Here is a 4924-nt window from a genome sequence, read left to right on the forward strand (position 1 = left end):
GAAATCAACGCCCGGGGTCCTATTTTGCCACGAAGCTTCCGGAAGACCGAAGAGGAGTCGAAGTGGGGCCACGAGGGGCCACCACCATAGGGCGGCGCGGCCCGGGCCTTGGCCGCGCCGACTCGTGGTGTGGGGCCCTCGTGTGGCCCCCACGCTGCCCTTCCGCCTACTTATAGCCTCCGTCGCGAAACCCCCGATGCGAAAAACCACGATACGGAAAACCTTCCGGAGACGCCGCCGCCGCCAATCCCATCTCGGGGGATTCACGGAGATCTCCTCCGGCACCCTGCCGGAGAGGGGATTCATCTCCCGGAGGACTCTTCACCGCCATGGTCGCCTCCGGAGTGATGAGTGAGTAGTTCACCCCTGGACTATGGGTCCATAGCAGTAGCTAGATGGTTGTCTTCTCCTCATTGTGCTTCATTGTTGGATCTTGTGAGCTGCCTAACATGATCAAGATCATCTATCCGTAATGCTATATGTTGTGTTTGTCGGGATCCGATGGATAGAGAATACCATGTTATGTTAATTATCAAGTTATTACCTATGTGTTGTTTATGATCTTGCATGCTCTCCGTTATTAGTAGAGGCTCCGGCCAAGTTGATGCTAGTAACTCCAAGAGGGAGTATTTATGCTCGATAGTGGGTTCATGCCTGCATTGATATCTGGGGAGTGACGAAACCCCTAAGGTTGTGTTGTCTTGTTGCCACTAGGGATAAAACATTGATGCTATGTCTAAGGATGTAGTTGTTGATTACATTACGCACCATATTAATGCAATTGTCTGTTGCTTTGCAACTTAATACTGGAAGGGGTTCGGATGATAACTCTGAAGGTGGACTTTTTAGGCATAGATGCGGTTGGATGGCGGTCTATGTACTTTGTCGTAATGCCCAATTAAATCTCACTTGTACTTATCATGACATGTATGTGCATTGTTATGCCCTCTCTATTTGTCAATTGCCCGACTGTAATTTGTTCACCCAACATGCTTTTATCTTATGGGAGAGACACCTCTAGTGAGCTGTGGACCCCGGTCCATTCTTTTATACTTGAAATACAAATCTGCTTTGCAATACTTGTTATACTGCTTTCTTGCAAACAATCATCTTCCACACAATACGGTTAACCCTTTGTTACAGCAAGCCGGTGAGATTGACAACCTCACCTGTTTCGTTGGGGCAAAGTACTTTGGTTGTGTTGTGCGGGTTCCACGTTGGCGCCGGAATCTCCGGTGTTGCGCCGCACTACATCCCGCCGCCATCAACCTTCAACGTGCTTCTTGACTCCTACTGGTTCGATTAAACCTTGGTTTCTAAGCGAGGGAAACTTGCCGCTGTGCGCATCACACCTTCCTCTTGGGGTTCCCAACGGACGTGTCAATTACACGCATCAAGCAAATTTCACGGCGCCGTTGCCGGGGAGATCAAGACACGCTGCAAGGGAGTCTCCACAATCCAATCTCTCTACTTTGTTTTTGTCTTGCTTTATTTTATTTACTACTTTGTTTGCTGCATTATATCAAAACACAAAAAAATTAGTTGCTAGCTTTACTTTATTTACTGTCCTGCACTCTATATCAAAAACACAAAAAAATTAGTTACTTGCATTTACTTTACTTGATTCATCATGTTTCCTTTTAATTTTACCACAAAAGACATACCGGTAGGACGCGGGTCTATAATTGGGAGAAACAATATAGAAGAATTTTTCACCCATGTTAGTACCGTTGAAGATTTTGAAGATGGACACTTGGTAGAACTTGCTCCTACTTATGAAATTGCTGCTGCTGCTTTAGTTCGCATGTTGGAAACTAAATTTGTTAATCTCAATCCTATAATCCAACACATGTTTCTTACACTTGGTGATATGGAAGAAGGGGAAAAGAAAGATTTTGTTTTAGAAACCCTTCTTAGAGAATTTGGTGGTCTAGCAAGAGAGGCTAGAAAGGTCTTTGCTAAATTTAATATGCTTGGTTCTCATACTAATTTTGTTGGTCTCCTTGAAAAAATGGACATGGATAGAATAAGGTACACTAATAATATTAATGATGGTGGGGAGATCAAAGCACCAATACCATGTAAACTCCTAGCTATGAATGATGCACTAGAAAATAACTATGCTTGGCTTGTTCCTGAAAATTTGTTCGATGAGAGTAGCAAGCCCAAGACTAATGAAAAGGGAGACGCTGAAACTTATGTATCAAATATACTATGCATGGTTGAGAAAACTCCAAACCCCGCTGTAGATGCACCACCCTTTGATAACACTTGATACACACTTTCTGCGCCTAGCTGAAAGGCGTTAAAGAAAAGCGCTTATGGGAGACAACCCATGTTTTTACTACAGTATTTTTGTTTTATATTTGAGTCTTGGAAGTTGTTTACTACTGTAGCAACCTCTCCTTATCTTAGTTTTGAGTTTTGTTGTGCCAAGTAAAGTCTTTGATAGTAAAGTAAATACTAGATTTGGATTACTGCGCAGAAACAGATTTCTTTGCTGTCACGAATCTGGGTCTAATTCTCTGTAGGTAACTCAGAAAATTAAGCCAATTTACGTGAGTGATCCTCAGATATGTACGCAACTTTCATTCAATTTGGGCATTTTCATTTGAGCAAGTCTGGTGCCCTAATAAAATCCATCTTTACGGACTGTTCTGTTTTGACAGATTCTGCTTTTTATTTCGCATTGCCTCTTTTGCTATGTTGGATGAATTTCTTTGATCCATTAATGTCCAGTAGCTTTATGCAATGTCCAGAAGTGTTAAGAATGATTGTGTCACCTCTGAACATGTTAATTATTATTGTGCACTAACCCTCTAATGAGTTGTTTCGAGTTTGGTGTGGAGGAAGTTTTCAAGGATCAAGAGAGGAGTATGATACAATATGATCAAGGAGAGTGAAAGCTCTAAGCTTGGGGATGCCCCGGTGGTTCACCCCTGCATATTCTAAGAAGACTCAAGCGTCTAAGCTTGGGGATGCCCAAGGCATCCCCTTCTTCATCGACAACATTATCGAGGTTCCTCCCCTGAAACTATATTTTTATTCCGTCACATCTTATGCACTTTGCTTGGAGCGTCGGTTTGTTTTTGTTTTTGTTTTGTTTGAATAAAATGGATCCTAGCATTCACCTTGTGGGAGAGAGACACGCTCCGCTGTAGCATATGGACAAGTATGTCCTTAGGCTCTACTCATAGTATTCATGGAGAAGTTTCTTCTTCGTTAAATTGTTATATGGTTGGAATTGGAAAATACTACATGTAGTAATTCTAAAATGTCTTGGATAATTTGATACTTGGAAATTGTTGTGCTCATGTTTAAGCTCTTGCATCATATACTTTGCACCCATTAATGAAGAAACACTTAGAGCTTGCTAATTTGGTTTGCATATTTGGTTTCTCTAGAGTCTAGATAATATCTAGTATTGAGTCTTGAACAACAAGGAAGACGGTGTAGAGTCTTATAATGTTTACAATATGTCTTTTATGTGAGTTTTGCTGCACCGTTCATCCTTGTGTTTGTTTCAAATAACCTTGCTAGCCTAAACCTTGTATCGAGAGGAATACTTCTCATGCATCCAAAATACTTGAGCCAACCACTATGCCATTTGTGTCCACCATACCTACCTACTACATGGTATTTATCCGCCATTCCAAAGTAAATTGCTTGAGTGCTACCTTTAAAATTCCATCATTCACCTTTACAATATATAGCTCATGGGACAAATAGCTTAAAAACTATTGTGGTATTGAATATGTACTTATGCACTTTATCTCTTATTAAGTTGCTTGTTGTGCGATAACCATGCTTACAGGGACGCCATCAACTATTCTTTGTTGAATATCATGTGAGTTGCTATGCATGTCCGTCTTGTCCGAAGTAAGAGAGATCTACCACCTTTATGGTTGGAGCATGCATATTGTTAGAGAAGAACATTGGGCCGCTAACTAAAGCCATGATTCATGGTGGAAGTTTCAGTTTTGGACATATATCCTCAATCTCATATGAGAATAATAATTGTTGCCACATGCTTATGCATTAAAGAGGAGTCCATTATCTGTTGTCCATGTTGTCCCGGTATGGATGTCTAAGTTGAGAATAATCAAAAGCGAGAAATCCAAAATGCGAGCTTTCTCCGTAGACCTTTGTACGGGCGGCATGGAGGTACCCCATTGTGACACTTGGTTAAAACATGTGTATTGCGATGATCCGGTAGTCCAAGCTAATTAGGACAAGGTGCGGGCACTATTAGTATACTATGCATGAGGCTTGCAACTTGTAAGATATAATTTACATAACTCATATGCTTTATTACTACCGTTGACAAAATTGTTTCATGTTTTCAAAATAAAAGCTCTAGCACAAATATAGCAATCGATGCTTTCCTCTTTGAAGGACCATTCTTTTTACTTTTATGTTGAGTCAGTTCACCTATCTCTCTCCACCTCAAGAAGCAAACACTTGTGTGAACTGTGCATTGATTCCTACATACTTGCATATTGCACTTGTTATATTACTCTATGTTGACAATTATCCATGAGATATACATGTTATAAGTTGAAAGCAACCGCTGAAACTTAATCTTCCTTTGTGTTGCTTCAATACCTTTACTTTGATTTATTGCTTTATGAGTTAACTCTTATGCAAGACTTATTGATGCTTGTCTTGAAGTACTATTCATGAAAAGTCTTTGCTTTATGATTCACTTGTTTACTCATGTCATTACCATTGTTTTGATCGCTGCATTCATTACATATGTTTACAAATACTATGATCAAGGTTATGATGGCATGTCACTTTAGAAATTATCTTTGATATCGTTTTACCTGCTCGGGACGAGCAGAACTAAGCTTGGGGATGCTGATACGTCTCCGACGTATCGATAATTTCTTATGTTCCATGCCACATTATTGATGATATCTAC

This window comes from Lolium rigidum, chromosome 4, assembly GCF_022539505.1.
Source record: "Lolium rigidum isolate FL_2022 chromosome 4, APGP_CSIRO_Lrig_0.1, whole genome shotgun sequence".
Taxonomy (NCBI): domain Eukaryota; kingdom Viridiplantae; phylum Streptophyta; class Magnoliopsida; order Poales; family Poaceae; genus Lolium; species Lolium rigidum.